The sequence below is a fragment of the Dasypus novemcinctus genome, chromosome 10 (genome assembly GCF_030445035.2).
Source record: "Dasypus novemcinctus isolate mDasNov1 chromosome 10, mDasNov1.1.hap2, whole genome shotgun sequence".
Classification (NCBI taxonomy): Eukaryota; Metazoa; Chordata; class Mammalia; order Cingulata; family Dasypodidae; genus Dasypus; species Dasypus novemcinctus.
This window is the reverse complement of record NC_080682.1, coordinates 48,666,033-48,679,769: the sequence shown is the minus strand read 5'-3', so window position 1 is coordinate 48,679,769 and position 13,737 is coordinate 48,666,033. Positions and strand designations below refer to the sequence as shown.

Below are 13,737 nucleotides of genomic sequence, written 5' to 3'. Positions count from 1 at the left end.
ACTTTTCCTTTATTTATTTAGTATAGGGGTAAATTTGGGTGACTGGTGATGTACAAAGTCAAAGTGACATATACATGAGTTACAAACACTCTTTAAGGGGTTACTTTCCCCAAATGCTCCCAGACTAAAAGAACAAAGGAAACAAAATCCTGAATACTCTCTTCTTTCAGCTGTACTCTTGTAAAAACTGCAATATTGGGAAGGGGGTCTTCTGGTATCTTGATATCACTGTGCTTTTACACAAGATAAAGAGCCTGTTCAGATGCTTTTTCAAAAATTTGTTTACCTATGAAAGAAGTAAATAGCAATTTTGAACCCATCCAGGGTTTTGAAATGCTTTAAAACTTCCCCAAACCACTTGTCTTACTCTGGAATGTTTTATACCCATCCTTATTCCCGTAGAGAACCAAGATATTCTGGTAATTTGCTCTGAATTTACAGATGAAGAAACTGGGAGATGAAACAACTTTCCAAATATATGCAATGAGTACAAGGCAGATTTAAAATTCAAAGCCAAGCTGACTCTCCTCTCTGAATCTGTCATCTTTAACAAGAGTTCCCATGTCAAGAATTGCAAAAGTATTAGATGTTAACCAAAGTAAGCAGCATTATCATAAAGACTGAATAGCTGGTAAGTGGGCATAAGAAACAAATTATACAACTATAAAAGCTAAAAAGCAACCATTGATAAATGTATTTTTTAAATCCCTTCTGTGGATATATCTCTCCAATACCTCAATGGAAAGCCTAGCTAAAACTCTTTAGATCTGGAGTAAAAAGTTCTGGGCTCTCACGTTGAATAAGCCATTTGTCATCTTCCAAACTTCCTATTTGTAAATAAGAAGTTTGAATGGTCTTTCAGGTTCCTGAACATGAATATTATGATACTTCCCAGGGGCAAGTCCTGGTCACTGGGGACTGATGCCCAAATGTGAGGTTTCAACTCTGAGCATGGCCCAGAGTCCTGGTCACTTGGGACCACAAAACATATCACATATACATGCACAACACACACATACATGCATAACACTCACATGCACACTACACACACACCACACACATTTTCTTAGTGCACACAAATAAGAATTGAAAGAAGACAGTGAGAAAAAAGTAAGCTTCATAAAAATACTAAGCTGGGTAGATAAAGGAAAAAGATAGAAACAAACCAGTTATTTGCATAAGGTTTTTGACATTGATTGGGAATAAAATATACATGAAAAGACAGTGAGAAAAGCAAAGACAATTTACAATAAAAAATGTGTACATTTTTACACATACTCTCCCTCTCTGATCTCAGGGCTTTAGAAAAAAATGACATTTCCAGGTTATTTCTGGATATGCCCAAGCACCTATTTTAAGAAGGGAAATAAAGAAGAGGGTGACCACAACTAAAATTTATTGATAATCTACACTCTGCCAGACACTGGACATAACCAACTTTGATAGCAGATTTTACATATCAACCTGTCTCACCTAATTTTAGCAACTTTCATAAAGAAGACAGATTTATCCCTATTTTACAGATGCAGGCAAGGCTCATAGAGTTGAACTATTTAGTCAAAGACCACAATTAGTTGTTCAATCAGGCTTTAAATCCAGGACTGAAGTTTATGCTCTTCCCTCTAATATTTTACATTATGTCAATATTTATTTTACATAAAAAGTAGGGTTTCCATATACCACTCTATTATTAACACCTTGTGAGCCAGTTTGAGTCTTTCATGGACCCCAGACAATTACGTTCTTATGTTAACTCATTCCTGTGCATGTAAAACTGTTGTATGTGGGGCCTTTTGGTTAGATTCCTTTAATGGACCTATCTTTTGATTAGATCACTTTGGTTAAGGGCCTCTGATTAGATTGCAGAACCTAGGGTGGATCTTAATCCTCTTACTGGAGTCCTTTATAAATAGAGGACTAAAAGCAGCACACAGGAAAAAAGACACAGTAACAGAGAAGCCAGGTGAAATAATATGCCACCACCATTTTGCTCTGCCATGTCCCTGATCACCCACAGATGAGCTTGGAAAGACAGTGAGCCTGGAAGAGAAAGCAGAGACTGCCCACCATTTTGATTTGCCATGAGGCAAGAGTCCAAGATCATCATCTGCCAACCTTTGGTGAGACAGCATCTCTGATGATGCCTTGAATTGGACATTTTCACAGCCTCAGAACTATAAGCTTTTAACTTAATAAACTCCCATTATAAAAGTCAACCCATTTCTGGTATATTGCATTGGCAGCCTTTAGCAAATGAAAACATCTTGCCACTGTTTAGTTTTACTACTTAAAAATGTGTTTATAGATTTTCCAATTTTCAACCAAAAAACAATAAACTGAAATACACAAAAAAATTCTTATATTCTTTCCTTTAATATTTTACATTAAAAGTAATCTCTTCCTTCATTATATTATTCTGTCCTAATATTAATAAGGTAAGGCAGATAATTAGTTTCTCTATTTTTACAAAGTAAAACACTAATGTTCAGAAAAATTAAACAACTTGCTTAGATTCATACACCAAGCAAATGAGTCATGATATAAATCCTGATATTCTGGCTTGTAAATCAGTACCTTGACTACTATTTTATGATGCAACTCTTGACTCTTAATATCAGATTTTTACCTTTGAGAGGTGTATTCTATGTGGTTCAGAGAAAAGGTATCAGATTAATCTATATTCAGATCTAGGTTGTAACATTTACTAGCTATTTGGGAAATGTGGCTAATTTGTTCTTCTGTAGAGTGAGGAAAACAGTATTTTCTGCAAAAGGGTTTTTGTGAGAATTAAATAATTTGATTATTTATAAGCCAACAGTAATTAGTCAATAAAAGGCTGGTTGTCTCTGGTGGTATTATAAGAAGCAGATCCTGAGACAAGGATGTATGTTCCCAAGAGAAAACCAGAAGAAAATGGCAAAAGCAGGACAAGGAGGGAAAAAGAGTGAAGCAAGGCTGCAATTTCAGGAAAAGTTCAGCTCCAGCCTAATCTTCAAGACAAGACTAAAGTATAAATTAAGCCTCATAGTTCACTACCTACCCACTTGAGGGGTTTTCACATTAAATAAAAGCCCAAAAGTGGAAGGGCGCTGGGGTGGATACAACATCATAGGATCTTTTGGTTCTATATACTGCAGAAAAAGGGGTTGAAGTGCCTTAAAGGCGGAAGAATAGGAACTTGTGGGTGGGGACAGGAAGAGGGCAGAGGGGCAGAGGTATGGATACATAGAAGGAGTCAAAATTATCGAGGGGATCTAGCAGGGACACTGGTTCTGTTTGCTTGTCTGCTGCAGTGGCATTATTATTATTAGTAGTAGTAGTAGTAGTAGCAGCAGTAGTATTATAATTTTGTTAGGATGAGGATGGCATCCCTCACTTATTTCATTTCCAGAAATATTGGAAAAATCTCATAGATTCTCCATGAGAATAGGTAGAATTCAGGCCAAGTCCAGAAAAAGACATAATTTTACAGGTAGATATACATTCCAGATCACGGTCAAAATGGAAGTCCTAGTCTGAAAGCTTTATTAGGCCACCTACACATCCATTTCAGGCACTGTTCTTAGCCAAGGGACCAGATCCCAGCCTCTGTGATTTATTGGAGATGAGATGCACTGAAACAATGCCGCAAATGGAGACTGAGAGAGACGGCTCTTTTATCACAGTAATAAATGCATGTTCCCAGAAACATTTAAACCTATTTTTTTTTAAATTCTCCACCCCTTACCTAATACAATTAAGTCCTGAATTAATTATAAAGGGGGTAAACAGAGAGATGTATTGCTTCCCAGAGACTCAAAAGGAGAGCTAGATTACCTTCCAGCATTAATGCCACTTAACAAATAGACCTCCAACTCAGGCATTAGTTAACATTAGGTATTACTTGAAAAATAATTAATCTGCCCCAAATTTTCTGGTACCAGCTGGTCTCCTTTAATAATTCTTATAAATAATTTTCTGCCTGCTTCTGCTTAACATTTTTCTTTGAGCAAGATATGCCATATTATAAAGTCATGAGAACAGGCATTGGGAAACAAGTAAGCAGGTGGACATGTGTCATTTGTTTCCAAGGTAGAAATGCAGAAACCTCAGTTTATCATAATGAAAGCAAATATGACCCTGGTTTCTGGGAGCAAAAGTCCATACCCTTGATTTTGGGTGTTTTAGTCATGGCAGTAGACTCTCTTGAATGTCGGCAGCCTAGATTTATTACATTTATAACTGGTTCTGGAAAACATGATAAAAAGAAATGGCATGTTGTAAAGTTGTGATGTCACTAGGAGATACCAGTTATCAAAACCCTCCCATAAGAGAGAGAACAGCATCTATCATTAGAATAGATCTAGGCTTAAATCCCAGCTTCAACACTCATAGGTGTTGAGCCTCCATTCCCTTATCTTACAATGTGGGAAATGAAATTACCTGTCTAGTAGTTTGATTGTGAGGATTAAATGGGGCATTTCAAGAAAGGTGTCCTGGGCAGTACTGTCTATAAAAAGCTCTCAATAATTACAAGCCATTATTAAGATTTCATTTACCTTGTTGTGTGATCTTGGGTTTAACTCTTAGCCTTGAAGACTTAGAAAAGCCTGAAAATTCATCCGATGTACCGTAGCAGTAGAGTAACTTTTCAGAGTGATTCTGAAAAGTTACCAACTAGAAAGGATTCACAATGGCAATGTGAATGACATCAGTTGGAAAGGCAATCATGGAAGAACTGTGTGGCAGTTGGATTATTGAGTCCATATACGTATTTCTTTCCATTGCTGTAATACAAATGACCACATGTTTAGCAATGTAAAACAACATACACATTTATTATTTCAAAGTTTCTGTGGGTGAAAAATCCCAGCAAAGTTTAGCTACATCTGCTGCCCAATGACCTAAGGCTGAAATCAAGGTGTTGGTCAGGTTATATTCTATCTGGGGCTTGACTGGGAAGAATTCATTTCTAAGCTCATTCGGGTTGCAAGAGGAATTAATTTCCTTGTGTCTGTAGGACTCGGGCACCCAACTTCTTGTTGGCAATTGACTGGAGGCTACCAAATGTTTGCAGTGGCCACCTACATTTCCTTGTCATGTGGGCATCCAACATGGCTCCATGAGGCTCACAAGAAGAGCCTCTAGATACAGTGTGCTAAGACAGAGATCTCTTCATGTGACAGAATCACCAAGAGTGATTTCAGAGGATACCATATCCAATTGGTTAGATTCAAGTCACAGGTCCTGCCTGTGTTCAAGGAGAAGGGCTTATACAAGGGTATTGTTTTAAGAGTCTGGCTTGCTTTTTTGAAGCTTCACTACTCCTTAATTCCCTTCTACCCCGCATCTGGACAAGATGATAAGAAAGCCTGTATATTCCCTCATCTGACATCAGAGAGCAATAGGAAGTTTAACCCCTGCAACCCGCCAGCCACATGTGGGAACCTCACCTCAATCCCATCCCCATCCCCAAGTGGCATTAAAATCTCAAGCCAATCTCCTTTCTCTCTTCTCTAAAGCCATTTTGGATCTTATTGGGAGTCTCTCTGTTCTCCCCAGAAATCATCTGTATGTGACTAATAAATCCATTTATACTTTCTTAGAATATGTATGGTGTCATCAGTCTGAACATCTGAACCAAAATTTATGTAGAGTTCTGGTCCATTCTGTGGGGTGGCTTTAGTAGTGTGGATATCATAAAAAGGAGCTTGGTGACCTAAATTCAGTCCACCAAAGCAAGGCCTTTAGAAATATGTACAGGGATATAAAACTTGGTATATGATGACTCTTCAACAATATTGAGCAAATATTTCAAGCAGTGACTTGAATTCAGTGAACCTAAGTACAAAGGATTTAAAATGAACTCCAAAACTGCTACTTAGTCTGCATTCACTCATTCATACTTTCATCCTTCTATTCATTCTACAAGGATATTTTGAGCATCTGGTGTGTACCAACCCTGTGCAAGAGGTTAGGGATATAGTTGTACACATGACAAACAATATCTCTATTCACTTTTCCTCAGTTTAGAGGAAAATATAGACAAGTAAACAATTATATCACTAAGAGACAAGTTCTACAATCAATAAGATTTGGAGAGTGATGGAAACAATGAGTAGAAAGAACTGTTCCACTTAAATTGTCAAAGTAGGTTTCACAGAGGAAGTGGTGAAATGAATTGAGAACTGAAGGCTGACTAGAAATTAGTTAAGCAAAATGTGTAAGCATAAATATTGGGGTAGGGGTGGGCTGGGAGCCATGGAAAAGCAATTGGGGAGGATGGTCTAGGAAGAAGGAAGTCATGTGAAAAGACATAGCAACAAAGAAAGAAGAGAAAATATTCACGGAACTGGAAGTATTTTAGTAGTTTTGTGTAATGACAGAATGTGTTTATTTGGTATGTGAAGAGCAACTCTAAAGTAATATGTAAAGTGTAGTACTTACTATAACTAGAAACAGTAAATTTTATATTCAGAAAAGGGTTTGTTTTGTTTACTGCTGAACAAAAGGTAGGTCTAGAGATAATGAATTAGAAACTTTCTGGAATCTCTTTATTAATAATGGGGCGTCCAAACACAAAATTTAATTGTGTCTACTGTGTAACTTTTAAGATTGGTTTGGTTCTCCAGTTTTCTCTGGACTCATCACAGTGTAGCATGGGACATTACATATGTGGTCGTTATCCTGAAGGCACTGTATGTTCAGGTTTATGCCTTAGCACCACACTTAAGAGCTATGTACTTTTGGGTTTCTCTGAACCTCAGCTTCTTCATTTGTGAATAAGCAATAACAATATTTGCAAAGATATCACTTAGGAGAATATGGGATTTCTTTGCTTACATAAACGCTTCCTGTGTTCCACACCCCACAGCTGTCATTATAAACCACTCCAAAGTTGGGAAGAGATGGCAAAGCTCCTCAGAGAGGAAAGCCCTTGATCCAAACTTGGCTTAAAAATGAAGGCTCCCTCAGCCTGAGCAATGCAGGGCTGCCATTGTTGATTCCTTTTGTGTCAGTGCCTGAGAAACTTAGTGACTTGTGTTTATATTTTTGTTGGCATTTGGAGTCTCAGGAGGTGTGATTGAGATATGAAAAAGGACAAGAAGTTTTTAAAAGCCAGAACAAGTATCAGTTTGTCTCTTCACTTTGGGCTGACTTCTAAATAACTTTTTGAGGACTCTTTCTACATAAGCTTACTAAAGGAGAGGGATCTTGTCTAAAATGATGGCGAGGTGGGGGCAGTGGATGAGGGTGGTTGGAGAGAAAGAAAGGAAGACAATAAAAGATGTAAAGTATATTCAAATACAATCCATAACGTCAACCAATATTTATTAAATATCTATGTACAGGGATTACTTTCTTAAAATATTATTTAACTTATTATTGATAGGAAACAGATCAGTGCAGAGTAAAAATTATGCTAGGACAAAATTAGAAGCAGGAGATTCAAGGTCTTAAAAAAAACACATGCTTCTGTGAGAGCCAGATCCTGTGGATGACATATATTCTCTGAGATTGGCTGACACCGGGAGTATAGTACACAAAGGCCAATGTGGTAGAGCAAATCAATGCCACCCCTCAAATGTTTTACTCCCCAAAGTCAGCAGTAAAACTCTTCTGAACTTAAACTCAATTGTGTGAGCATGTTTGCACACTGACACAAATTAATGTACCTTAAGGTTATCCAAAGAGAGGAGCTGGGGCAACAAAACAGCATGGTTAGCACTTCTAGGAGTTCTTCATTTCCTGATCAGCTTGAAAAAGAAGGACATGGTGGGAGATGCAAAGACTCATCAGGTTACAGGGAGCTGTAGTTCAAAACACCATATTTCCATTTCACTGCACAAGCTTCCAGCCTAGGGAAGGAAAAAAGCAAAGGAGAATTATTACTCCCTTTAATTGTAATCTTTTGCCTTATTCCAGATGCTGCTTCCTGTTGTTCGATACGGTAATTGTATATCCCACACCCCATTTGCAAAATTACCTTCTTGCACACCAGTGATGAATCTGTCCCAAAGATTGACGCTAACAGCTGCCAGAACTGAGCCCATTCTACCATTTTATGGAAGAGCGAAGTAGGGATTCCTGCAAGATTACTCAGGAGGCCCTGGAAATCGGTGAAATGCTATCAGAAAGTTAGGACTGTCAACAGGGTTTACTTATAATAATGGCGCTCTAAAACCAACCTAATTGTCTAAAAGCAGGGGATCAATTAAATAAATTATGATATAACCTTAAAACAAAGTGCCCTATAGTCATTACAATTAAGTAATAAAACCATATCTAAATGCATGCTCCTGCAGAGTTAAGTTACAGAACACAATGTGCAACAATTTGATTTTATTCTTGCACTATATAAATGTTTATATACCTGAACATTTGCTCTCTCTCTCCATGGGAATGTGCTCACTCAATTCCTTTGCTTATCACTCAAAACTTACTTTTTCATTGAACTCTTCCCTGGACACCCCATCTAAAATTCCAAGCTCTTCTCAAATACTTCAGTCTTCCTTCTCTTATTTATTTTTCCCACTTATCATTTATAACTTTGTAGCATATTAATGTATCTGTCAAGGTTCTGGAAAGAAATAGATGACACAAAATCTACACTAATCAAAAAGAGTTTAATAAGGGTATGAGCAGATTTAAGGGAAATCAGCAAAATCAGATACTTTGCTGTATCCCAGAACTAGCAATAATGGGAAGCCAATATCATCCCAGGGAATGTAGAGGCAAGAGGAGGAGAGAATAGTTATCAGAATGTGAAGAGAAAGTTTAAATTGGAGAAGAGAGCTGTCGGACAGGAGCTGTGGCCTTTGCAAAGGGACAAAGTCACTATGGACCCTCAGCCCAACAGGAATAAATACACTGCCCTTCTCTCCTGCCTTCTGAACTCCTTTCAGTTTTTCCATTTTCTGAACCCACCTACAGTGCAGGGGAAAACAGAGCTGTTCCAAGTGGTCCTTAAAGTTCATTCTTCCAGGAAATGTTTCAGATATTCCCAAATGGGAATATCCAACAACTAAAAGTTTACTTATTTGTTTATTGACTCATCCCCACTAAAAATGTAATTTCCAAAAAGATACGGATTTTTGTCTGCTACTGTATTCCCAGCACCTGGAATGTTGCATTGTATACAGTAGGTGCTTAGTAAATATCTGATGGATGAATTCATGTTGAATCATATATATAATTTTTTTTTTATTTGAGTAGTGGGTTTATGGGTGATTTTAAGTATTTTCTTGTGATTTTCCATATTTTCCAAGTATTCTCAATAAACATATATTTTGTTTACAATAAGGAAAATGGATGGATCAATGATAGTTAGATAAATGGAGAGATAGCGAGACTAGATAGATAGATAGGTAGGTAGGTAGGTAGGTAGGTAGGTAAGTAAGTAGATATTCTGGTAAGAAAGTAAGGAGAAGGAAGCCATTTCATCCTCTGGAATTCATCAAGTAATAGAACTGGCGTGTTCTCTGTTCTGGATCATGTAGACTCGGCCATGTCCAGGAAGCTCTGATCAATATTACCATTCCAGACTTTACAAATATTACAGACCAATTGCCTATCTATTATTTATGCTGTCAAGATAATATTTAGGCAATACATAATTAAACAACAGCTAGCTCTGGGGACACAAGTAGAGAACAGATTATAAAAGAAACCAGCCTTATTTTGACAAAGAGAAGGAAAGACATCCTTCAGGATTTGACAACTTCTTTTTAATAAAACCAGACAAGCAACTTGGCAGTTCCTTTTCCTAACCTTTAACAATGCCTGCCCCAAATGGATATCATCATACACACTATTATCTAGTTACCTGTAAAGTGTAGTTATCAGTATTACAAGCCCAATTCAATCATTCACCCTAACCACAAAGCCAGCAGTGATTTCTAGGACTGAGTTTTCCAAGGCTGAAGTTATTCTGTCAGCAGCAGAACTGATGCTCAGATGATATGAAATTGTATTTTATTACTTGACTCAAAACATATGTAGTAAAATTCTGTTAATAGTGCCTCACTGTACCCAAGTTTTACCTGCCCTGGATAGTAGGAACTCCATCAAACAGCTGTCATGGCAACACCAAAAGCATATAGCAGAGTTGTTATCATTTCACATTCACACCTACCAGCATTTTGAATGGAATGGAATGGATATTGATTTGCACATCCAGGTGTGAATGTTATACCTTCCCTCTACTACCTACCAGTTATGAAATAAATAAGCTTCTAATTCTTTTCACTGCTGTCCTTTTCCTCATCCCAGATATTGTTCCTTGCTCTTCAGTATGGTATGCTCCCACACAATTGTCTCCTTGCATGCTATTAAAAACAAACAAACAAAAACCCATACCAGATTGCATGAAAGTATTTTGTCAGTCAATAGAAAAAAAAACCCTAGACATAGTTTATAAATACCATTAAATAAATGCAGGTTTTAAGGTAACTTGATTCAGCTAGTTTATGTATTTGTTTATAAGTATATGTGTGCATAAACTATATGCATATTTTTTATCATTCCTGTGATGAAAATTCAAGAACAGTTCCCAATCAGATCAATAGCAATAAAAATGTAAAACAAGGCCTTATATAATGTGTGGGAAAATAAGATATAATAGCTTATTGCATCTGATATTTTCTGGCAAAGCATCAATCTACTAAGTATCTATAGCTAAGACTTTCATGAACAAATATTCCCTGGTGTCACAGAGTCCTGGCCAGGACTTTGCTGGCTTACCAGGAGTGGCATGGAGACAGTACCAGCATCTTTGACTGGAGTAATTAATTGATTCATAAATGGTAGCCACTTTTTTAAGGTGTACCTGTGACTGACTTGACATGCCAGTTCATCAGGATTATATCCTCATGCTGGATTAGCAACAGCAGCCTCAAGGACGGGGAAAAAGAGGGTGAGAAGGATACTTACCAGCAAGGACAAGAGCATGAAAGCCTTGTAAGAGGTTGAAATGGAAAGAAAAAGAGTCTTCTTTGATAAAATTCTTTCCTCTATGGTCCAGCATCACTAAATAAGTAATTTCACCTGTACTTCAGTTGCAAATTGGTCTCACTTCCTTTTATGAAATTAGCAAGTCACTAAAAAATCAAAACATATAGAGAAGATAAAACATTCAGGCCAAATATATAAATATACTACATATGATGACAAATATAAATGATATTTCCAGAGTATGGAAGAAGGTCTGTATGGAATCAGAGTTTTGGTCATGGTTTTGCTAATTCATGTCATTTGACTAACATTCCCTAGGTGTCCGCTATGTGCTAGGAATTCTGCCATGCCATGAAGGTTTAATGTAAAAGATAAAACCCTTTGCTTTTGAGAAGCTCAGATTCTCATGCAAAAGACCAACAAGAAATCGGTATTTTAATAGAGATAGGCCTGGGATTCTGTGGGTGCCAATAGACCTAAATTGTGGGCAAAGGGAAAGCTTCTAAGAAAAAGAAGTGATTGACTCTTCAATAGAGAGAGTTAGCCATTTGGACAAGGCAGAGAAGGCAGCATGTACAAAATAGAATGAAGTACATTGAGGGGGCTGAAAATTCTTATAGCTGAAATAAGGGGAGCTTTTGAGCTAGTGGGGTCATTTAGAGAGGTCACTTTACTTCACATTAGGTAGCAAAATGTAGAGAATAGGACTAGAATTGGAACTAGGTTCAAATTCTCAGTTCACTTCGTAATAGTTTATAACTTTGAGCAAATTACTTATCCTCCAGAAGCCTCAGCTTTCTTACATGGAGAATACAGATGAAAGTAGTACCCTTCCCATAGGGTGCTGACACATAGCTGATTCAAAAATCAATAAATTCAATTTTTTTATATTATTACATATTATTGCTGTTATTAGAACTTATTGATCCCTGGTTCTTGGTTCATCCTTTAAAGAAAACAGTTTCCTTTTAGCCTACTGTGGAAGTTTGAAATTTTAGGAATCCCGAAAAGAGAAATATTATATTTGTAAAGTAAACTATTCCTCTGGGTGTGGTGCCCTTTCATTGTATTAAATTCAGCTGAAGGGTCTTTGATTAAATTACTTAATAAGATGATTTAGTGCGTTTGATTGTACTACATCAGTGAGGTGTGACTCAGGTTGTCTCCACTCCCTTGCAGGGTCTGATACAAATGCACACACAGATGGACAGACACAGAGGAAAAAAGAGAACTGGTGTATTTGACTCTGAAGTATGAGAGAGAGGATTGCTCATGCAAGAAGCTCCCAAGAGGCTGGGCCCACAGAGCAGCTCAAGAGTAGACCAGCCTTGCTCTATGCCTGAGAGTTTAGAGCTGAACTTGGGAAGAGAGCAAAACAGTCATGATTGACACAGGAGCCCCTGGAAAGAAGCAAGCTCTACATCAACTGGTGGCTAAAATTGAAAAGAAAGTGGAGTGGCTGAGCCTGAGAGAAGAAGCCCCAAAGGGAAGACAGAGACCACAGAGATCACCCGTCATCTTGTTTCAAAACATGGCAGGTGGCTTTCGTGAGAAAGCACCTTTTATGGTGCCTCAAGTTGGTCTTTTCATGGCCTTGACCTGTAAGGTTTTACCCCAAATAAATACCCTTTATAAAAACTAGCCCATTTCTGGTACTTTGCATTAGCATCCCTTCGGCAAACTAAAACACTTATTGTTCATGACTGATCATTTTGGAAGATAAATCAGCCATATTTTAGGGAAAGTAGTGCTCTTTATGGAATATCACTGAGACAGTAAGGTGGCAAATAGTGCCACACCATCCTGGATTTGAGGATGGTAAAGTCATTGTACTGCCCTCTCAGGTATTCTCTGGTACTAAAGAAACAGAAGGGAGTAACTGGACCATCAGCATTTACTGTTCGCAGTAGTTCCCCTGCTAGTCGCCCCACTGCTAGAATTTTGACCTCATTGCCATGGCTCAGGAATCTCTAACTGTCCATGCTGGTTCCACCATGACACCATGGCTTTAAGTGTGCCAAACTACACATGAAAGAAAGCAAAGGAAAAGCAGCTTCTCTTTGTTTTTCTAACCACAGATTGCACTTTTTCCCCTTGGTTACTGCAGTGAGTATTGATAAATGAAAGTCAATAAGGCTTTGTTGACTCAGAGCATAAGGGGACTTGATTTATCCCAGATCGTGGCAGAAAATATATATGTACAGTCATGTCCTTTACTATAAATAATGCAGATTACTCTGCGAATTTCATAACTTCAATAATGCTGGAAACATACTGACTCAAGTGTGGATGGCAAAACTCTTCAATCCTAGCAATCAATTGCCTGCAGGGTTAACATTTTCTAATATCTGTTTTAAGCTTTTGAAGTTTAAAACTTCTTTTTTTCATTGCCCACACTGACATTTCCACCATGCTCTCCCTAGCTAAGCTGGTACCTTGACTTGTTGAATCCAAACAGCACAGCTAGGTCTTCAAAGTTTCTGAAGATATCACAAAGAGCAGTGTATAATCTCCTATTTCCCACTGTCCATTAAGAAGCAGCAGGGAGCTATATCCCTGTGGCGGAAGGAGAACTATTGGAACTTACGTCAAGAAATTGCCTCTCAATTTTTTTTGTGAGTGCTGCCAAGTCAGCATTCAGTTTATTTAAAGGCAAATAAACAATTGATAAAAGCACATTTTTATAATTGTATTATTAACTATATTCCATCATTTAACTTAATGTTCATTGTTTATGTAGTGCAGTTCCATGTGTTTTTTCCAGTTTTTAAAATTTTTATTCCATTACCACACATATAACCTCGC

The 13,737-nt window shown here is 37.6% G+C and overlaps 1 long non-coding RNA gene across 1 annotated transcript; it reads left to right on the top strand.

Annotated features, from left to right (window-relative positions):
* Window positions 1-554: 554 nt before the first annotated feature.
* LOC139439730 (uncharacterized) lies at window positions 555-12,197 on the top strand. The gene is made up of 3 exons (XR_011649813.1): window positions 555-631; window positions 7,906-7,930; window positions 12,112-12,197. It is a non-coding gene; the product is annotated as an uncharacterized lncRNA (long non-coding RNA).
* The last annotated feature ends 1,540 nt before the right edge of the window (window positions 12,198-13,737 follow it).